The sequence below is a fragment of the Accipiter gentilis genome, chromosome 2 (assembly GCF_929443795.1).
Source record: "Accipiter gentilis chromosome 2, bAccGen1.1, whole genome shotgun sequence".
Taxonomy (NCBI): domain Eukaryota; kingdom Metazoa; phylum Chordata; class Aves; order Accipitriformes; family Accipitridae; genus Astur; species Astur gentilis.
This window is the reverse complement of record NC_064881.1, coordinates 16,273,076-16,297,133: the sequence shown is the minus strand read 5'-3', so window position 1 is coordinate 16,297,133 and position 24,058 is coordinate 16,273,076. Positions and strand designations below refer to the sequence as shown.

At 41.2% G+C, this 24,058-nt stretch overlaps 1 non-coding gene across 1 annotated transcript; it reads right to left on the bottom strand.

Moving 5' to 3' along the window:
• Window positions 1-19,582: 19,582 nt before the first annotated feature.
• Window positions 19,583-19,781, bottom strand: LOC126051288 (small nucleolar RNA U3). Its single transcript, XR_007509779.1, has one exon. It is a non-coding gene; the product is annotated as a small nucleolar RNA U3 (small nucleolar RNA).
• Window positions 19,782-24,058: the final 4,277 nt, after the last annotated feature.

The window sequence follows — 24,058 nt, the reverse complement described above, 5'->3', positions numbered from 1 at the left end:
CAGTATGGGACATTCCTGAGCAAGGTCCTTCTAATAGAAATATTCATCTATATCAAAGGAGATGATGCTGTTGCCTCAGCCTCAGATGGTATTTGATGCTCATTCCAATTCCTTGTGCTTGTTCTGTGGATGTTTAATACCAGGAGCTTCAACAGCCTCACCTGGCTCCTGAGGCACCCAAGAAACCCAAGCCTGAATCCTAATGCAATTTCAGGGACTAATAGGAATGGCCACATTGATGTGATTTGTGTGTACATACCCCCAAAATTGCGTCTGACAGACTACTGTGAGTTGTGATTTTTGGACTGGTATGCAGCTAAAAGGTTGTTAACACAACTTCAGCCTTCACCTGGCAAAGGGTGCCTGTAATATTATGCCTTACAATCCAGATGCCTTTTTTTTCTCTGCTGGACACAATGCTTGTCGTTCTCCGGGATTTGGTGAGATCTGAGATCTCCAGCTTTCAAATTTATACCTTCATCCTCCTGCCAAACTTGTTTTCTATCTGTAATAAATTTCCCATTAATTTAGCTAATACACATCATGCATGTAATTCTTACCAGGTCAAAACCACTAATTAAGACTGAACAATAGTTAATATGTCCCTCCTAACTAACTCTTTTCCAGAGCAAAGAGGTGCAGTTTGAACTTACATAGTCAAAAATTAAATGTGAAATCAGACGCCATCAAAATGACCAGAAACTGGTAAGATACCTATTTTAATCTGTCAAAGAAATCCTCCGAGAAAAACAGAACCTGTGAAGCTGCATCCATCCGGCATCATGTAATCCTTTGTGAGAGAATCAGAGGAACTCCATATCAGCTCAGAGTAGATATGTGCATATGTGCATGTATGTAGAGTTACTTTAAATGTATGCTACTCTCTCTCCCAGAGGTAAAATGGGAATCAGTTGAATGGTTTGCTGTCTGCTGAGTGATTTTCACATTTAACTCCTTCTCCACAAACTGACTGTGTTTAAAGCGGATCAGAAATATTTTTTCCTGAAGTGATTTAAGAAAAAAAGTGCTGAAAGTTGCCACTATATCCATGTTTTAATTATGTTTAACAATGTAATTATTGCTAAACCTTCTCTTCTCCCCCACCCCCAAAAAAGAAGTATATTTGAGGATACAAAATGTCATCGAAACACTGAGAAAAAATATTTCAAACTGCTCTGTTGCTAGCATTGTATGGCTATAGCAAAACACATACTAGTGAGTTGGAATCATATCATCCTGAGCATCTGCACTACTCCTCCTTGGAGAATGCATACTAATCATCTCTCTTCATGGTCAGTAACCACATAAGGACAACACCAGACGATGCCAGTGGTTTTGGTCCTGTAGCATTTATATGCTTTCCTGCAAAGATAGTCATGCCAGATAATATTCGTCAACCTTGTCTTTGGTCTTCTCTCTTGATTGAGGCAGATGTTTATTTTCCATCTGCACTATATGTCAGTGCAACTGCAGCCTTCATCTGGCAAAGGGTGCCTGTAATATTATGAGGCCATCGCATAAGCTGCTGGAAAGATTACTCTTGTGAATAAAATCAGTTTATGGCTAAAAACATTTATTCTTCATTTTGATAAGCCCTTAACAAATGAAAATTTGCTTCCTTACACTTTTGCCAAGCATAGGACCATGTTTATTTCTAGCTATATGGGTCACGAAGGATTCCCAGCTGTTAGATAGAGTCAGTTGTGCATTGCTGCACTCAACAACATCTGTTTCACAAAAACAGTATCCAGCTTTTAGCGCTCAAATGGAGGTTATACCATATGCCAGCAGACCACTTAGTTTTTACCTTGGGAACCAACTTTACACTAGTCAAGGTAACAGAGGAAGTACTGAGTATTTAAATGCTACCAGGCTTCAGTCACATCTTCATGTGCTCTTGTCATTTCCAACTATATATAGTAAAATTAGTTCCAAGCATATACCGCAAGCTGTTCCACTGTTTAATTATTAACTGGAAGAAAGTTTGTTTGCAAAACAGTTAAAATGTTTTTTGTGATAGACTCTGATGTTGAAAGTGGTGCCATAAGATGCTTCTGCAAATACAGAACCTTGTTAAAATGTCAAATAATATCAGCTATCAACAAAGGCAGATGAGGTTGAATACCCTTTAACTACTGAGCAGGATGTTAAAAAGCCATACTACCATGGAACTCTTCAGAGCCTCGCAAACCATTCAAAATGTCTGGCGGTGTTATACTACCAGGATGTTTTCGATTATGATTTATGTCGTTCTACCAACTGTCTTCTTTCCTCTCATTTGGTTTTAATCACTTAATGGCTCTCTAGAAATAAAGTTTTAAAAATACGTATTTTTGACAGCAACAGATAAATTAGATTAAAAGAAATGCCTCTGGTATAGGTGAATCATACTCTAAGGAGAATACCAAAGAATTTTATGCCCTTACTGGTAGGAGGAGGACAGTTGTTGCTGGTAACATTGCATGGTATTATATTGCACTTAGTGATGTAGTAAAGCGGATTTGTTTGCCGATGATTCCTTTCTATCATAAATGTTTTGTTGCTAAATACATTCCTTAATGCCCAGGAAGACGTTTTCAATAGCGCATGGATTAAATTTGGTGTGTACTCCAGAATAGCTACAAGATTCACATTATACTTGATTCTACCAAATCGTATCACTGAAAATGTGGATTATACCAGTGAAGTGAATGAGTTAGATTCTGTTAATATGGACAAATTTTACTTGTACATAATTCAGTTGACTGCAGTGGAATTACTCTTCATTGAAATGATGCAAAAACCCAGTCATGATACTATCGACCAGTTTGCTCCAAATCCCACCCTTAGGCTGTAAAACTGAAGAACAAGATGAGTCAAGTTGCACTACATAATTGCTTATATCTGTTTCCTTGCCATTACACAACCAATTAAGTAACAGATTCCTATCACCAAACAGATTCTGTCCTGCCAACTTCCAGGGGAGCAGTAATAAATTCACTTGGTCCATTGTAACTCTTCTGTCAGCATCACAGGTACATAGTACAAGTTGTATCTGGCTTAGGCTGTCTCTTTACTTACCTTCTGAGTTGCACTATGGGCATGCCTCAGGCTCCTCTTGCTGTCTTCTACTGGCATAAAGACTAGAACACCATGCCTCTTTCCTGGCTGTTCATGTCCTTCTCTCGGATGAAAACGTTGCAGTGTTCACATGCTGATATGGAGTTCACATCCTGATATGGAGCAAGGTATAGCCAGAAAAGCATCCACCTCCAATAACGGATGCTCTCAGCTCCATATTACAGACATTGCCAGAGCCTTACAAAGCTGTGCTTTTGGGAAATGTGTCAATAAATCTACAAAACACAAAACAAGATTCTAAGTATGCCAAGTCATAAATTATATTAAAAATTCAGAGGGTTTGTTCCCAAAAGGGATGCTGACAAGAACGAGGATTCCGGGGCAGATCAGAACATCAGAGGTGGCAAATTTCTGAGCAGGATGATCTGACCTTATGGTTTAGTTTGTGTACCCTTTTGCAGAACACACATGTTGAAGCTTCAGATAAATAGGGATGGAAGAGAAATAAGATTGCCTAGTTTTTAAATTCAGGTTAGGTATTTGATAGATAGAAAATCTTCCCAGATAGCTAGGTCCAAACTGGCTTAGCAAAACTTAAGTCAGAGGAATTACATCCATTTATGCTGCATCAGGACTTGGCCTCTAACTGTGGCTTCCTTGTTGTTTTTTTATTTTGCTCACTGTAGTCAGTTATGTAACTGAGCTACTCCTGCAACAACATTTACTCAAATCCTGGATGGAAATTTGAGTTTTCAAACCTGTTTTCTGTTTTCAAACCTTTAAGAAATCATCCAGCTAAGAATGATCTCCTTAAAGGCTGATATGGAATACTTCATGCATTGTAAAAACCCAAGGAATCCTTGAAATCATCACTTTTATGTACTTACGATGGAAAAAACCCTCTCTGTCCTTATATTTTGAATATTTTTTTCTATCTTCATCAAAATTAAGTTCTTTGGAAGACCGATGCCTTTCTGTAAGTGTGTATCATGCTTGCGTTTGGCTAATTCTGTATTACAGATAGTAACTACTTAGTTTGCTCTTCCCTCAAGGGCTAAAATTACTGAAGTTTGGGGTCTCCCATTTTTGTCACCACCAGTTGTCTGAATAGTCACACCCTCCACAAACTAAAGCAGGGATTTTATTTAAAAATAAAGTAACCTTTGCCAAAATGAAAGGTACCCTATCACTTTATAGCTTTCATCTTAGAATGCACCTTATTTTCCAAATAGGGTGGGAAGTGCTAGTGTTTCTATTTTTCAGACTTCAGAAATCTATAAGTTGCTGGAAAATCTTCCCTTCAATTCATTATTGTTTGGCATCCAGCTCAGTTTTGAAGCATTGGCCCTTGCTCCACTTGGGAAACATGAGGATTCATGGGAACGAAAATAATATTGAGATGGCTAGGGTGCTGGGAATTTGCTGTTCCAAATCAAACAACAGCAAAAAATGTTCCCTCCTAAATCCATGACCTTATCACAGAATTTTTTTGACTGTTTGTCATCTAGTCTTTTTATTATGATTTTGTGCTTCTGCTTCATGGCCCCTTCCCATCTCCCCCATTTAAAACTCTCAACTGGCATTATTTAAGCTCTCCCTAAGCCTACAAGTTTGGTGAGCTTTTCTGAACAAAATATATTTAAAAACAAGCTGGTTTTCCAGGTGGGTTTTCCCAAGCTCTCACAGCTCTCATTAGAGTAAAGTTTTTACAGTTACATCTGTGCAAACAGTGAAAACAAATACAGTGTAATGGCACAGAGCTGAAGGAAGTTAAGTGCACCTCTCCACCTGCCAAGGCCCAGATGTGGGAAATAACATGGCACAAAGACCCCAAATACTGGGACACGGCAAAATTATTGCTACCGAAGGCTTCGGTACTATGTTAGTTTAATTTCTTGAAGCATAACGTTTTCTGCAACCATTGCTTCCCCGTTCCTGCTGCAAGTGCTTTTACAGCACTAAGCATGAGGTAAGATTTATAATGTCGCTACAACCCAAAATGAGCAAAATGTCTGCAATGAAGAATGCCCATCATTACGAGATACTGTAAAGAGAGATGTTTGTGTTTATTACCAGAGATAGGTAAGACATGCAACTTACAGGAGGACTTACTGCCTTACAGAGTTTGGATCTGTATTAAGAGAGTGAAAAAAAAGTCTGTTTTCTGAGATTTCCTAACCTCCCTCCAATCCCACAAACGAGGCCAGTAACACTCATACTGAATCTCCTTCTCTTCATAAATTATACTACGTGGCACATAAAGGCAGTGTTGTTTCTTAAAGTTGTTTCTTAAACAGAGAAATCCCCTGTTAGTGCCAGACACTCGTATCTATCACACAGGCACAGACTGACGTTAACTAGTGATGGTGAAAGCCTCTGAGATGTACTGGACTCAGTACATCTTCTCATACTGGGTCAGGGAACAGTTCTATTGTATCCAGTATCTGATCTTTAATAATAAATATGACACTGCTAGAGCATGAGCAGTACAACACTCACTCAAATACACTCGCTGCCATTTTGTGCAGTCTTACGGACTTTGCAGGCTGGACATGACAGCCACATCTTTCCATTTAAACAACCCTATTTTTACACCAATGTATACATTCTATGATATCCTTTAGATATGAACTCTGTGGTTTAATTACCATGTGAAAATATAATGCCTTTTGTTTTGCTGCCTAATAATGTAATTGGTTTCCTCTTAATTTTTGTGTTAGAGAAACAATTACTAGTTGTTCCCAGTTCTCCATCTCCGTGCCGTTTGTGACATTACAGACTTGCCCTCAATCTTTCCTTTTCCAAATGGAGGAGACTTGAGTCTATTTAGTCCCTGCTCATGAAGGAAGCCTTTCTCTGTTCTTCTGATCGCCATTTTCACACTATTTGTCTGCTCTATCCTTCCTAGATAGACAGATAGATACAGTGGGACCAGAACCACATGCAGTACTCCTGGGACACACTAGGGATTCACGATGGGATCATGATCCTTCTGTTTTGTCTTTGATTCCTTTCCCAATAATTTCTAACAATCCATTTGGGTTTTTTTATTGCCTATGACTTTCGAGTTGACATTTTCATACCCACAATGAGTCAAGATCTCTTTGCTGAGTGGTAGTAGCTAATTTAGAGTGCATCACTGTATATGTATAGTTTACAATTGTTTTTTCCTATGTGCATTATTTGGCACTTATGGATACTGAATCTCCCATATTATTCTTAGTCATTCAGTACTGCGAGATCCTTTTGTAACTCTTTGTACATATTTACTACCATGAATGGTTTTGAATCACCTGCAACATTGCCACCCCTCTTTACAGATTATTTATAATATGGACAGCAGAAGTTCCAGCCCACATGCCTGCAAGAATCTCATGGTATCCTCCCCTTGTTGTGATGCCTGATCACTTCTCTCTACAACTTGTTTCCTGCATAGAAAAGTGCCTGTACAGGAACCTGTGTCTCCTCCTCAAGAGCAATTATCAACACAGAGAATTCATCCAGCTTTCCTGCTATGGCTTTATCATCCTTCACTGTTCTTTTCACACTTGAGTAATTTCTTAGCCCTCGAAAGTTGTTTCACACATTTTCTTCTCTGCTATGAAAAACATTCTTGTTATTGTTTTTATGCTTTTATTGAATTATTTATCAATAGTTAATTTTGCTTTCTTTATTAGTGTTCACATTTACAGTGCTAGAATTTATGCTTTCATTTTTTTTCCTTCTTTGGACACTTGACCAGAAGAGTGTTTCCTGCAACCTGAGGAAGGTCTTTTATTCCTAATTGTCTTTCCTGTTCTGTTGAGTCTTCTCCCCTGATTCTTTTCCACTCCTTCAGGACAACTTATGTCTTGGTGTACACAGGTCTGTTTCTAAGTTAACAATTATAATTATATATACAATATTTTGGAAATGCAGGGAATCTGTAGAGCAATAAGAAAGTAATTGGCTTGTAAAATTACAAAATTACATATGTAAGTAATACAAGACAGAATATAGAAGGTAATTTAAGACACAACCTGCTTTTAAATGCTACCAACATCTGGAATAACTGGGTTTAATGGAAAGGGGCAAATGAAAATATAAAAATGCATTGTATTTACCTTCTGACAACACGGACAGTCTACATCTGCCAAATCAGGATTGGTAATGAGGTCAGGTACCCTTGAATTTCTGTAGGGAAAGCTTTGTTTCTTTGATTTATTTTTTTTTTTCCAAATATTTACTAAATTTCAATTATTATCAAGGGGAAATAATTTGTTGGTCTAGAAAGAGTGAAATCCCATGCTAAATAGAAATTATTTTAAAGCCTAGTTTCATCCTTCTTTTGTTCACTTACAGTAGTGGAAAGAATTGGACAAGAGGGGTGTTTAGATTTCAAGTGTAGGGATTTGCTTTCTGTCATGTTACATGAGTCTTGGGATCTTTTTAAGAAGAGGTATTTATCAAGCTGTAATGTAGGTTTCAATCATCTCTGTCAGTGGAGGATAGTGGAAATTGATGGCATATGAGCAGAAGTGTGGGAAAAATATAGAAAAGACCTTCACATAGATACTGAAGTGTCCAAGTTACCTGACTCTTCAATTTGCCCCAACAGCTAACTTACTATAGTATTTTTCTGTGTTTGTTCCTAACTTCACCTGTGAAGCTTTTGTTCTTTTCATGTGACTAAAATTTCATATATGATCAGTGTTGTAAGAGATTAAAAGTCACACAGACTTGACTAATAAGGATAATATTCCACAAATAACTAACTGATACAAGAAAGGTTATTCAAAGAATAGGGTACTACTAAATGTGCATTAAAACGTGGCCTTACATTAGTAGGTAATGTGCAGCCAGGCAAGTGTTCTGTATTTGTATTTGGCTCAGAAGTTATGAATCTCTGTTTGAAAAAGCAGAATTTTTTAGAGCTGAGAAAAGGTTTGAATGCCTAAAAGCTTGTAGCTTTCTCAATTACTTCAGCTGTTCTGATGGCAGCTATTACCTCTACCTGCAAACCATGACTTGTGCATGTCCTTAAACCCCTGTGGGTAGTGATCAGCAGTAATTCTATCACTTGTTTTGATGTCAATTTCTAAGTTTATTAATCCTCCCACTGCAGAATGACTCAAGACTAATGATGGTTTATTTGTCTACGCCTCTGGAAAGTTTGAGACTGAGTCTTCCTTTCAGTCCTGATATTGCACACAGGAATAACTGTCAGCTAAATGGACCTGTAAGGACCCTATTTAGTTGGTGAAAGCTTTCTGTTTTGGTTTTGTTGCCTAGTGTTTTCCTGAATCCAGTTTCCCTGAACATTAACATATAAAAAATTTGGTCCTTGTTCTGACTTTCTCAGCATAGGTGTGGGGAGGTGGGGGGTGATCTCAAAAAATTTGGACATCTTCAGTGACTGATCACTATATCTGAGATTGTTTCCCTTGGCTTCTTTGGTCGTCAACAGAGAGAAGGAGAATGTATCTGATATGTTTTAGATATCTGCTTTGCGATGGGATGGATCACACCTTGGAAAAGTGTGTCTCTCTGCTGCTAACACAGGGGTCAAAGCAAGTAACTCATACATAGAGTGTCCTCTGTAGATACCTTTATGTGGTCGAATGAATCCCACTTGGAGTGTGCTGTCACTTTTTCTGACTTGTAAAGTTTCATTAACAAAAACAGTTGAAGGAGAACATACAGTACTTGAAAATTTGTTCTTTTACCTCTAGCTCACTGATTTGAATGCAGACTGAGAGCGCTCACAGTCTAACAGCTGTTCAGTGACCTATGTGACATGCTTTGAGTCTTCAGATTTGGGTTTTGCAAAGTCCTAAAAATAACCTTCTTTTTGCCATCCACCTGCTCCATTGCCACTGCCTGCATGCTTGGGGTGTTTGCTCAGGCATGTTAAATGTGCTTTTTTGTACCTCCCTGAAAACAAGCTCTTTAGGTAATTATTATGTCAAATGCAAGAATAAGGGGAAGAATACAGATTTACCTGATCTTGACAGCAAACTCTATTGTCTAGAGCTAGTACTAACCAGCAAAGTACCAGCTAGAATATCAGGAGGCGGGGACTTCCTAAATACGGATTTGCACTCAAGTCCTCTACTGCCTTGATATAATTTTTCAATGCCAACTAAGACCTTTGTCCTAAATTTGAAAATAATTCATGGTTTAACCCCCAGTTGCATCAAATTTGCATCTATGAATCCTGCTGACAGCTAAGCTCTTTGGAGACTACACTGACCACAAAGCTAAGAGCAAAGCTGGGGACACAGTGTTCTCTATTCAGGGCATCTGGCTAAGGAACAATAGCCCAGAGGAAAACAGCTTTAGGAAATGTTGCAAAAGCCATGAGAAAGCCTTTCAGCCCCAGAAATTACAGTGCACAATTTGAACACCTTTCTCTGTCTCCATCTCAAATTCTTATCTGAGAAAGCCATACCCCAACAGAATTTTGGCCTTAAAATGTACTGGAGATCCCCTGAATCCCTCTGTGCACTTTGCTATTGCAAATGCCTTCATATAGTGCCAGGACTTCTGGCAGCAGTATAAAACCCTGGGATGTACGTAAGAAATATCACTGTGCTTCCCAGGACTATAGCCACTGAGTGGGCAGGTGGTGCAATTGCACCAGGACCTGTAGGTTGAAGCAGAGGCAAGCGAAGATGGAGGCAAGTGCTGAACAAGTTGGTCAGCTATTTTTTTTTCCCTTATGCCAAGGAACATGCCAGCCCCTGGTGCTTCAGGTTATTTGGGAAAGACAGTAGTCTTACTGCCTGTTGAAGAGGTTTACATTATCCTCTGTTCAGTTTCCAGGGAACGTTACTATGTGCCTGGCAGGACTAGAAGCCAGTAAAGGGATTAAAAATGCAACTTTCCTTAAAACATTCATGCAAAATCTGTATCTACCTAGTTGAATGCCTAAATTACTTTGACTTTCTGAGGATTATATAACTATACATTTTCCATATACAACACCATTTCAAGGGCATTACCTGAAAAGGCCAGAGCCCACCACACAGAAGCATTAATATATTAATAGCATCTGTTGGTACAATCGGGAAACAAAGCTGTAGAGAGTTATTCAATCGAGTGATACTAGACAAGTTAGAAAATGCTTGCAGTTTCACTTTGAAATGCTTTGACTACAAAAGTGCTTGTAATGTAATGACAGTGCCATTAAATACTGGGCACTTGTTCACACCACTCTCGCACAGATGCCCCCGGGGACCCCAGGAGGGTTCAAGAGCTGTTTTCTGTAGGCAGTGAGACTTCACAGGTACTCAGAATTAGATCGGTTTTGTTGTCTCAAGACTGCAACTGATTACTAAAGAGAAGAAAAAAGTCTCTTAAAACCCCTATTATTGGTGTTGTCCCATTCACCAAAGATTCCCAGCCCTTACATTAGCACAGAGACACACAAGCAGGCGATGTGAAGTTTTTAACAGCTGCGGTGGTAGATCCCACAGAGCAAAGGTAGGAAGGAGGAGGTGGCTGCTGAAAGAAACTCCAGAAATCTATGTAATAAAAACGTTTCCATCCATAACCTTAAAATAATAACTATGCTGTTCATCAGGCATTCCAGCCAATAGCTCATGCTCTGTCCCATTGTGTCATACACTTGCATCCCACTGGTAATGACTTGTTCTTTGAATTGCAATTAACCTATTTAAGACCAATTAAGAAACAGATCTTGAATAGGCCTGCAGTATTACAGCTCAGTACTCACAGAAGATGACAATGATGTTTTAATTAAATATGGGAGCAAAAGGTCTCAAACTGAAGCTTACAGCTAACTAAGCAGCAGTCATTTGGTTACTGAACAGGCAAGGAGCTTTATGGTCTCCTTCCACATGGTTCATCCTCCATAGCTCTCAAGTTTGCTTAAGGCTAAATAGCTTTCCTAATCTATTATTGCACAGAAGTCGTCCCTCCCGCCCCCATTTTCCAGATCGCAGTTTGGTATGTTTTAACAAAGTACGATAATCCCTTGGTTTTTGCAGGGCAAGAGTATTGCTGATAAAGTGATTTCATTTAGGCAAATTAACTCTGTTAGTTACATGAAAGATTGAACACTGTTATCTTATGCCGGTATGAGCAAAGCCTCATAAGTGCAAAATACACATCAAGGGCCAATTTCACATGAAAAACTCCTGATAGTATAAGAGCTGGTTAATATTTCTGAATTATTAAGTCTGACAGCATAATCATGCTTTTTTGTTGTTTAGGCTGTTGATACCAGATGTTTAATGCACAGTAAAATGTGATAGTGTAATAGGAGGCATTTTAAGGAAGTGCAATTTTGGAAAATGAAGAAACTACTTGGGGTAATTTAAAGCATAAAAACAGATGCTGGAACTTGGAGCTGCTTTAGTTTCAAATAAAGTGGAAGCCTTCCCTTAGAAAACTGTGGATACTGCTTTTCGCTCCTGGGTGCAGCCCCGGCTGGTATTGCTGTGGCCAGCTTAGGCGGGGACGTCGGGTCCAAGTGTCGAGTCTCACTCTCGGGCCGTGTTCAGAGCTGTGCCTTGGCTACCGTCACTGCAAACGTGAGGGAGGGATCGCTCCCACTGCTGTAGGGTTGATTGTTCTGCCTCCGCTGGTTATTTAGCACAAGACGACCACAGGACTGAATTAAAAGCTTTACTGCAACGTTCTTCCTGGTGTGGCATTGGATTCCAAGAAAGCCTTGCAGGTATTTCAGGGACACCAGATTTAAATTTGGATGTGTTATCGAGTTGATTATAAAAGTCGGCTGAATTTAGACCACGTGATGCTTTTGTGAACTATTATAAATTGAGTTTATTAAAAAATACTGCACAACAGGATAAAACGGTATCTATGATTATATATTTATTTAAAATACATATTTGATAAGATATACATACATATAGTCAGTGAGTTGCACATTAAAGACTAGCTTCATATGGAAGCAACAGCCAATAATGGCTGCTGATCAGTATTTTGGGACTGCTGAGCCTAATAACATTAGACTTCTCCTTGCTGCTTTTTTTGGCACCAGATGTTTAAAGCACAGTAAAATGGAACCTTAATGTTCTCTGTAATTAATGGGTGAAAGGATAGAAGTATATACAGGCGGGCTGTGTTTCTATTAAGATGTTGTCAGATAATTTATGAGAGAAAACAGATGTTCCTTTAAACAATTTTCACTTGGTGTGCCTGAAATTCCCCTTGAGAAATGAGAAGTTGTGGGAATTTTCCATGACAAAAAGAAGTGAATTTCATACTTAAAAAATAATGGTTATCGTACAGAAATTGTGCACAGGCGGAAACCCTGTCACAGCAAGAGCCATCCCAGTTTGATTATACATCTCCTTGCATGGTGCAAGAAGTCCAGATCTCAGGCAAAACTGAAGGACCGAGTTTACCTACAGAAGATTAGGTCTCTCCTGATCTCTGAGTATTTAACATGTTGATTTGGCTTTTTATTTAATTTTTTCTTTTTTTTTTTTTTTTTTTGAAAGTCACTGCTTCTTCCATTGGCTTGTCTTCTGATCACTGGTTTCCCCAAGCTTCAAACAGATGTGACCAAAGGCTGCTACCATGTGGTCCAGACTGATAGGAAGGACAGTAGGAAGACACCGAACATTACTTGCTCAGAACTGTTTTCCAGAGCAAAACAAAGATTCAGGATCAGATCCTAGGTTTAAGATTGTCCCATTATCTCATTTCAAATTAAAATAAGCTTCCCTAATCTTTTATTGCACAATCTGCTAATATTTTTTTGTAAACAGATGTGTAGTAGACAGCTGTTTTGTTTAACAACCAACTGAGAAAACCAGGCTCTTGCATGTAGTAAATAAACAGATGAAATGTTAGATTTAAAATTGCTTCTTTCAGAAATACGAGCCTGAAAATACTGGCAGGGGCACGGCTACCCCCGTCTCTTCTCCTTAGCAATTCACATTCATCTTCTGGAAAACAGGGCAACTCCTCAGTTGCCAGCACATGTGAATGAAAAAGCATAAGTCATCCACTCTCCAGTCCATACATCATTAGTTTAGCTTACACAAATAAGATTTAAAAAAAAAAATAAATCAAATTTGGGGAGCTTTGGTGCAAAATTGCACTAATGGGCTACTTGTAAACATGGATTACAGCAGGATGTACAAACAGTAGTATCCTCATCTGACCCAAGAACACCCACCCCTCAGAATCCTACTGACTCACCACAGGATTGCAAGAGTTTTTCCTGCTTCCAGTCATTTAGCACAAGGCTTCTGAGAATTTTAGTTGATACATTTGGGAAATTCTCTTTTTGACCTTCTTGGGGACGGGGTTGGGGGAGACGACTTAAAAAAGAATCTATTTCATCTATGTATGATTTTGTGGATTTGACACTTTCTTCCCTCTTCTTTAGTAATCCTGGATTGGTAGAATGTCTGAAACATCATTCTACTATGCCTCCATATGGCCAAGATTAAAAATGAATATAACTACAGCACATCTGTCAAAAGTAACTGTGCTGGTTTTGGCTGGGATAGAGTTAATTTTCTTCATAGTAGCTAGTATGGGGCTGTGGTTTGGATTTGTGCTGAAAACAGTGTTGATATCACAGGGATGTTTTTGTTCCTGCTGAGCAGCGCTTACACAGCGTCAAGGCCTTTTTTGCCTCTCACCTCACCCCGCCAGCGAGGAGGCTGGGGGACACAAAGAGTTGGGAGGGGACACAGCCGGGACAGCTGACCCCAACTGACCCAAGGGATATTCCAGACCATGTGACATCATGCTCAGCAATAAAACTAGAGGGAAGGTTGGCCAGGGGACCACTGCCTGGGGACTGGCTGGGCATCAGTCAGTTGGGGGTGAGCAATTGTTTTCATTTGCATCACTTGTCTTTCTTGGGTTTTATTTCTCTCTGTCATTTTCCTTTTCATTATTATTATCATTATTATTTCTATTATGAAAATGTTCTTATCTCAACCCACAAGTTTTCTCACTTTTACTCTTCCAATTCTTTTCCCCCTATCGTGCTGAGGGGAGTAGTGAGTGAGCGTCTGTGTGGTGCTTAGTTGCCGGCTGGGATTAAACCACAACAGTCCTTTTTTGGTGCCCCATGTGGGGCTTGAAGGGTTTGAGATCATAACAGATTGACCAGAGCATATTAGAAGGGATTTATATCTATTAACAGTTGAGAGGGACTATTTACAAGGGCATGTAGTGATAGGACAAGGGGTGATGGCTTTAAACTGAAAGAGGGTAGATTTAGATTAAGTGTAAGGAAGAAGTTCTTCACTGGGAGGATGGCGAGACACTGGAACAGGTTGCCCAGAGAGGTTGTGGATGCCCCATCCCTGGAAGTGTTCCAGGCCAGGCTGGATGGGGCTTTGATGAACCTGGTCTAGTGGAAGGTGTCCCTGCCCATGGCAGGGGGTTTGGAACTAGATGATCTTTAAGGTCCTTTACAACCCAAACCATTCTATGATTCTATGATTGATTCATCTGTTCCTGATATTAGTTTATCTGATCTGTGCCATGCTCTTTTTTTTTGCTGTAGATGTTAAAGATTGATGTTAGCTTTTGTAGTTTGCTGTGATCTGTAGTGATTAGTGATGTTTTGCCTGGACATTTGTTATTAAAACACTGACCTTGAGCTTAATCTGGTATTTGGGCTCTTTACTGAAGCCATTACTGTACTTTGGGTACCATCTCATGGAGACAATTAACAATTATACTTCTTCCTCTGAGAGGCTTTTTGTGGAGGAAGTACAGAATGGCACCTTCGCTACCTTCTCCAATGTTTTCTCCCTTGTTACAATAATTTCTCAGTATCTTGAACATCCTTGGGTAGTTAAAATATTCCAATTGGTATTTCTTAGGAATATTGCTTTGGTTTCGTCTAAAGTTAACAAGCAATTTAGGAATATGACCCAGGCTCCGTGTGAGTATGGTCATGGGTGGCATGGCATGTGGGAGAATATGGGCACATATATAGAGAACTACTCACCTCCAATGGTCTGGAACCTCACTCCCAAACAACTACAGGATTCTTATGAAGTGATAGAATGCTTGGGAAAAAAAAAAAAAAAAAAAGCCATGGCTATTCCAAAGCAGCACAATTTACCACACTGTGCTGGGCCCTGGCCAGCATCTGCCAAATACTGCTTGATATTATGCAGCACCCTCAGGGAGAAGAGAGGGAAAACATACCAACAGACACTATGGCTAAACCAGACACTATATCAGTCACTCCTATAACTAAAAAGAAACAATGGAAGCGGAAGTCAGCTCATTTAGTAAGGGATGAAGAAACTTCTCCTAAGAGGGAGCAGGAGAAAGAATCAGAAGAGGTGGCCTGTTCTGCAGCACAGAAGTCACAAGAACATGAGGATGGAGAAACTGAAATCATAAATGAGACAGAAACCACCCAATTCCTATCCCAATGTGAGCTGCGAGATATGCAAAAAGATTTTAGCTGTCAACCAGATGAGCTGGTTACTCCGACACTGGGATATTGGGGCCAGTAGTCAGGAATTGGAGGTAAGAAGCCCAGCAGTTAGGATCCCTTGCTAAGGAGAAGGCCATTGACAAAGGGATTGGAAAAGAGGCAGGAGTGCTCAGTCTTTGGCGGCGACTCCTATCAAGTGTGAAGGACAGATATCCCTTCAAGGAAGAGCTTGCAAATTCCCGATACAAATGGACCAACACTGAGGGAGGTATCCAGTATCTGAGGGAATTAGCTGTGTTGGAGATGATCTATAACAACTTGGATGACAACCAGGCATCCAAAGACACGGATGAAATCCAGTGCATGTGGTCCATGAGGCAAAAGTTTGTACGAAACGCACAGATGTCATACACTCACACCCTGTCAATAATGAACTGGACAGCCACGAAGGCACCAACTATAGATGAAACAGCCAGACAACTCTAAGAATACGAAGATAATCTCACTTCCTCCATGTGAGCCTGTGTCTCGGCTGTGGACAGACTGACCCAAAAGATGTCCAAGCAAGCTGAGAAGGGTAGGTCTTCCTCACGCACTCCAGCCAATGCCTCAGCTATTAAGAGTCAGCCTTCTTCTGTTCAAGGGAAAGAGTAATGATGGCACACACCATGTGCAAGCCTGTGGTTCTTCCTGCGTGTCCGGAGGGAGGACATGAGGAAGTGGGATGGTGAACCTACCCAGAGACTAGAAGCTCGGGTACTGGAACTGCAAGGAAAACAACAGCCAAAAAAAGCATCCATCCAGGAAAATTACTGCTCCAGTGTCTGTTGGGTAGAGTAGAAGGGCTAATCATACTTTTGACCCTGATGAAGGGACTTCCATTTTGCAGTTACAAATATCCAGTAATGAAGACTGTGACCAGGCATAGAGGGCCCCTGCCTTTGCCCAGGCAGAGGAAAGGGACAATGGAGTTTACTGGACCGTGTGGATTCAATCGCCTGGCACATCAGCCCCACGGGAGTATAAAGCTCTAGTGGACACCAGTGCACAGAGTAGTCTGTTACCATCAGATTACAAAGGGGCAGAATCCAACTATATTTCTGGAGGGATGGGAGGATCCCAAGAACTCTCTGTGTTGGAGGCTGAGGTAAGCCTAACGGGGAATGAGTGGCAAAAGCATCCTATTGTGACTGGTCTGGAGGCTCCATGTATCCTTGGCATAGACTACCTCAGGAGAGGGTACTTCAGAGACCCAAAAGTGTACCAGTGGGCTTTTGGTATAGCTGCCTTGAGCACAGAGAGGATTAAACAGCTGTCTAGCTTGCCTGGTCTCTCAGAGGATCCATCTGTGGTGGGTTTGCTGCAGGTTAAAAAACAGCAGGTGCCAGTTGCTACCATGACTGCACCAGCAACAATATTGCACCAGTCAAGACTCCCTGGTTCCCATCCACAAGTTGATCTGGTGACTGGAGAGTCGAGGAGTGATCAGCAAGACTCATTCACCCTTTAATAATAGTCTCACATGGCCAGTGCAAAAAACTAACAGAGAATGGAGGCTAACAGTGGACTATCAAGGCCTGATCGAAGTCACACTGCTGCTGCGTGCTGCTGTACCAGACATGCTAGAACTCCAATATGAACTGGAGTCAAAGGCCACCAAATAGTATGCAACAATTGATATCGCCAACACATTTTTCTCGATCCCTCTGGCAGCAGAGTGCAGACTACAGTTTGCTTTCACATGGAGAGGTATCCAGTACACCTGGAATCAACTGCCCCAGGGGTGGAAACACAGTCCTACCATTTGTAATGGATTGATACAGACTGCACTGCAACAAGGTGAAGCTCCTGAACACCTGCAGTATATGGGTAACATCATTGTGTGGGGCAACACAGCGGAGGAACTGTTTGAGAAGGGGAAAAGAATAATCCAGATTCTTTTGAAAGCTGGTTTTGCTATGAAACAAAGTAAGGTCAAAGGACCTGCACAGGGAATCCAGTTTTTAGGAATAAAATGGCAAGATGGGCGTCATCATATCCCAATGGATGTGATCAATGAAATAACAGCTATGTCTCCGCCAACTAACAACAAAGAAACACAAGCTTTCTTAGGTGTTGTGGGTTTTTGGAGAATGCATATTGCAGGTTATAGTCTGATCATAAGCCCTCTCTTATCGAGTGACCCGGAAAAGAATGACTTTGAATGGGGCCCTGAGCAGCAGCAAGCCTTTGAACAAATTAAACAGGATATAGTTTGTGCAGTAGCACTTGGGCCAGTCCAGACAGGACAAGATGTGAAAAACATGCTTTACATCTCAGCCAGGGATAATAGGCCCACCTGGAGCCTCTGGCAGAAAGTGCCTGGAGGGACTCAAGGTTGACTTCTAAGGTTTTGGAGCCGGGGATATAGGGGATCTGAAGCCCATTACACTCCAACTGAAAAAGAAATACTAGCAGCATATGAAGAAATTTGAGCCACTTCAGAAGTAGTCGGTACTGAAGCACAGCTCCTTTTGGCACCCCAGCTGCCAGTGATGGGCTGGACGTTCAAAGGGAGGGTCTCCTCTATGCACCATGCAACTGATGCCACATGGAGTAAGTGGGTCGCTCTGACCACACAACGGGCTTCAATGGGAAACCCCAACTGTCTGGGAATCCTGGAAGTGATCATGGACTGACCAGAGGGCTTCAGAGTGTTGCCAGAGGAGGTGACTCATGCTGAAGAGGCCCCTCTGTATAATAAATAACCAAAAAATGAAAAGCAATATGCCCTGTTTACAGATGGATCCTGTTGTATTGTGGGAAAACTTCAACGGTGGAAAGCTGCTGTGTGGAGCCCTACACAACAAGTTGCACAAACTGCTGAAGGATAAGGTGAATCAAGTCAGTCTGCAGAGGTGAAAGCCATCCAGCTGGCTTTAGATATTGCTGACCAATAAAAATGGCCAGTAATTTATCTCTATACTGACTCATGGATGGTGGCAAATGCTCTGTGAGGGGGTCTATAGCAACAGAAGCAGACCAACTGGCAGTGCAGAGGTAAACCCATCTGGGCTGGTGAATTATAGCAAGATATTGCTGCTCGGGTAGAGAACCTGGTTGTAAAAGTATGTCACGCACATGCTCACATACCCAAGAGTCATGCCACTGAAGAACATCGAAACGATGAGCAGGTGGACCAGGCTGCTCGAATTGAAGTGGCTCAGGTGGATCTGGGTTGAGAACATAAGGGTGAGCTATTTATGGCTTGGTGGGCCCATGACACATCAGGACATTTACGAAGGGTTGCAACATACAAATGGGCTTGTGATCGAGGGGTGGATTTGACTATTGATGCCATTGCACAGGTTATCCATAGATGTGAAATGTGTGCCATAATCAAACAAGCTAAGTGGCTAAAGCCTTTTTGGTATAGAGGATCATGGCTGAAATATCAATATGGCGAAGCCTGGCAGACTGATTATATCACAGTACCATGAACCCACCATGGCAACCACCATGTGCTTACAATGGTGGAAGCGACTACCGGATGGTTGAAAGCACAGCCTGTGACCCATGCCACTGCCCGGACCACTGTCTTGGGCCTTGAAAAGCAAGTTTTATGGTGACACAGCACCCCTGAAAGACTGAATCAGACAACAGGACTCATTTCCAAAATAACCTCATAAACGCCTGGGCCTAGGAGCATGGCATTGAATGGGTGTATCACATCCCCTATCATGGACCAGCCTCCAGGAAAATTGAATGATACAACGGACTATTAAAAACTACACTGAGTGCAATGGGTGCTGGGACATTCAAGCATTGGCACACACATTTAAAAGAAGCTACTTGGCTAGTTAACACTAGAGGATCTGCTAGCCGACCTGGCCCCGCCCAATCAAAACCCCTGCGCACTGTGGAAGGAGATAAGAACCCCACAGTACATATAAGAAACTTGCTGGGGAAAACAGTCTGGGTTATTCCTTCCTCAGGAAAGGGTAAACCTAAATGTGGGATTGTTTTTGCTCAAGGATCTGGGTGCACTTGTTGGGTAATGCAGAAGGATGGGGGAGTCCAAAATGTACCTCAAGGTGATTTAATCCTGGGTGAAAATAATCCATGTTTTGAGTTGCATGAAAAAGGGCCACAAACTGCTCTTTCTCCCTCCTGACCCCCAGAGGGGCGGGGAAGGGTCAATGGCTCCTGCCCAGGCAGCACTGCTGGCCAGCTTCACGCTCAGGGGAGAGCGCCCCGCTCCTCCTCGTGGCTTGTGATGCTGTACAGGTGCGATCACTCTCTTCTAGTGACCAACTACAGAAATGACCCTTGAAAGTATAGTCCTGAAAGTTACTCTTTAATGAGGAGTCAGAACTCCAGGAGAAAAAAAAAATCTTTGTTCCTTTCTTACAATACAGCCTTATTTCTCCTGGCAGACTGGTCAACTGGGTATTGTTCTCATTTAGTCGTATGACTCCTAAAGCGTCAACGAATCATTTGAGATGCCCAAAACAGAGGAAAGAAATATTTTCTGAGATTTGTACATATACACATGTGTATATTTATTTGCATAATATAGTAACTATTTAATATGATAAAGATCCCCACTTCAAAGTTCAGGATTGCTGGGAATAATTCACGCAGGGCTACTGTATTAAGGAAAATTCTTGAAAGGCATAGGATTTTTTCAAGTATGTTTCTCGCTTTTTTAAAGAAAAAAATAAAAGAACCCCTGTATCGCACAATAAGCTCCATGCAAATCAATGGATTATGATAGAAACTCCCCTCAGGAGGAAGGAACACTAAAAATACTTCCCCTGAAACTCAAGTCATGATGATTCCTTTCCTTGAAGAAGCACGTCAGTGTAACAGAAGTGTTCTCTGCAGCTTCCCTAACCCCAGCTGTACTTTTCAAGGATACAGATGACTCTGACAATAAGCCAGGCTGGCTCTACAGAGCACTTTGTTCATTCCCCAAAAGATCTGCTGCTCGAGGACTTGGTGTCAAGATAACTTACCTTGCTTTGCTTGCTATGCCCCGGGAGACTGAAAGAACTCCTGCTCCCAAGAGATTTCGTAAGAGATGTGGTTTTTAGAAGTCTGTTTAAAGTCAGGTGTTTTTGTCTGTTTCCCCGCGAGAAGACTGTTCCTGACAGTATTTATTTCTTTCCAGGTTTAGGTCAATATGCCTACTGTATTGATTATACAGGCAGATCCTAATCTCAGTTAGGCTGGAGTAAAGTAAATGAAATCACTCCAGTTTTAAACCAGTGCAATGAAGCTCAGAATATAGCCCATAGTTTTGTTGTATGTGAGCTACTCTTCTCATATTTGCTCAGAGAGATACATTTGGAGGAACATGAGGGTTCTTCAGTGTTGTCCTAATTTGTGCATTGCACACACGCTCTGCTCTGGTTGCTTTATTGTTGCTGTGCTGTTCATAGAGACACAGACACAAAACACCGTGGAGGAGAACTTTCACAGAAATCAAGAGACGGATTAGGCTTCCACAGCTCCCGTTGATTTTAAAGGCTTTTAAAAATTAGCATGCCTGAGGATCAGGGCACATTAACAAGACCGTAGGCAGTGTTTCTTTAGAAAGGGATAGCCAAAACGCTAACCAGTCATGACAAATTCACTTTTCTTTAACAGAACCTAAATTTAATAATGACTCTCCCTCCCTCAGAAAAACAAAGAAACAAACAAACATATTTGTATGTTAAATATGAAACTGAGGTAAGAGGATAAATGATTTGTGTCAAACTTCATGTCAGTAGGAGGAAGCCACACTATCAGAGTGGCAGTTAAACCAGGTACGAACGAAGGTTGTTGTTAAAGAGCAGATTTTGAATATACTGTTCCAGAACGAGATGAGATGAGACAACAAACCAAGGAATTAAACAAGACATGTAGGAGCAAGGGGAGCAGAAAAACAACAGAAATGGAGAGAGGAAAAAACTGAGTGGGAATTTTGGGGAGAGACTACTGCTGGCAATCAGCCAGGGTAGGATTCAGCTCCATATTAAGCCACCTTAAACTTAGGCTTCTTTTGTAGGTGTTTACATCTGCTTTAGATGTGCAGCTCCCCTTGGTGCTCACTGGAGAGCTATGCTGTGTGGAGCCCAGAGCTAATGACAGTAATGCCTGTCCATTTGAGGGTAACTGTCTCCATTGACTGTAATGGGAGTTTAACTACCTACCTTATCTGTAGACACCTGTATATTCATCTTTGCACATTAAAACACATCCAAGTGTCCTGATCTTGAACACAATAGGCTATGTTGAAATGGCAGGTAATGATGTGACAGGAGGCAACCTGAGAGTCTGGCAGTGGAAGCCAGGCAAACATGGCATTAAGCAGAGGAAAGCAGTGGATGGAGAAGGCAGCTGTAACCTTGAGACTGGCTGAAAGCACGTAGGAACCATGCCTCCTTTTCTTCCTCCGCATCCCTACAGTGAATAAATTGGGAGAAAAATCAGATGAAGTAGCCTATGCTAAGGAAACCGAAAGTTATATCAAAATGTTCATTTAGTGTGGTTTCAATTTACAGAGACAGGTATATTCCACTTCATATATATATGGACAAGTTAACCCTTAGAAGTATTTGTGCTGCTAGATATTAGGACATCCCTCCCCCCCAATCTAATGTTATTAATATGGAACAAAAATATAAATATGGTGTGACTTTCAAACCTTAGTGCTATTCCTACTTGTTATTTCTTATTTGCAGCAGTGCCTGTGAGAATAAGGGAATGGTACACATTCAGAGGTTGATGGTAAACAGAAAGGATAGTCCTCAAGGTTCTTCATTAGTGAAGAATACATCACATTTCCAGATAGCACTTTTGCTGAACATGCTAGGCCATCTGCTCGTGAGGCTTTTGGTTTCATTTCAGACACAACTGGCTTCAGCCCATCTCTAGCAGTCAATAAAAAGAAAGTTTCTAAAAAATGAATTACCGTCCCAAAACACAAATCACTTTTTGCAAATGTTGTGATAAAGTTTCCAAGCAATGCAAAGTGGGCTACCATATGTGCAAACCTCTGTGGGCTGGTGAGAAGGGAGACATTCCCATTGTAGCTCTCTGAGGCCATGTATATTTTCATTTGAATAGACCGGTATCAAAATCTATATTCATTCTCCCTTTTTGTTAGCCACTACTGAAAAAAAAACTTTTGTTCAGTTTAAATATCCAGGTTTAACAATTGCTTTTCTTTTTCAAAGCAGAATGTTAATGTCAGTAATCCTAAGAATGCAGCAAAAAGGGCAAATATTTTATGTTGGTTGGAAGGAATTTATGGACATTTTCTAGTGCAGCCTCTCACTTGAAACAGGACTATCATCAACTCAAGATCAGATCAGGTGTGACTTTTTCCAACCAGCTGCTGGAAATTTCCAAGGGTGGGCGTGTACGGAAGGGTTAAAAGATGGAATTTTGGTCTGTGGATGAACACTGAGTAAGAAGGAGATAACTAAAAAACACAGTCAGCACAGGGAACAGATAGTTTATTGTCTATTGTTTGAAATGCTGACCATAAGGATAAGAAAGTAGAGCAATGTTAGGGGAGGTAGTACATGCAATAATGGAGGAATACAAGGCACCACACATAATTTTGCTTACCTTGCAAAAGTTCTACTATTGGTTAGAGCATAATGGACGTGACTGATGGATTATGGTAATTTGCTGCGTGCACAGAACCCATGAACCAATAGAAGGGACGGCTATGGCGCGTGCAGCGCGCCTGGCCAGTGGGCGCATGTGCCATAGGCTCCCTGTGTTGCCATCGAGGCGTGTTTTGGCACTCATTGGCCACGAGCGTCGACACCCGTTCCTCCATAAATGTATAAAATACCGGGGCTTTCTGAAGAGCAGTGGGCTGGTGTACAGCAAGGTCACCATTGCCTCCGTGGGGACGCCCACATAAAGCTGGCACCTACCAACTGCTGGACTGGGCTCGCGGCGCAAGACGGCACAAGAATATACGGAATGTACGGATGGTTAATCTTCTTCTTCACAGCCCTTGGGTCGGTATGTTAACAGGTTTTTTTGCTTTGTAAAATACCCTTAGCATAATTCATGTGTGTAGTCAATAAAATGCTTGGGTTTTCGCTTATAGTCAGTGTGTGTGTGTTTACCTTCTCAGGAATCCTCGAGACCACCCTAAAACAGTGGGCTAAACCCTGATTTCTCTGGGGAACCTCTACCACAGCTGTGCTACTCTCCTGGTGATGAAGTGTTTCCTAATGACCAACCTCAGTGCCCCAAGCCACAGCTTGGGTTTACTGTTTGCTTTCAATAAAATGGTATAATGCAAAGAGCCAGCAAAGGTGGTAAGAATGATTCAACTATCAGATAAACTTGATCAACAGAAGCCAGGTAGAAGCGAAGGGCACACAGGTTCTGTCTGCACATTGGCACTAAATGCTAAGTCTTCTGCACGCAGCACTTTATTAATAATCCTGTGTCCACAAGCATTTCCTTCCTGCAAGCAATATCAGAAGGGATCGTCAGAGGAAATCAACTATCTAGATCTTTTGATCTAGTGTTGGTTACTACTTTTCAAAATGCCATACATCAAAAAGAAAGGCTGAGTGAGACAGTGGAGATGTTGGGGATCAA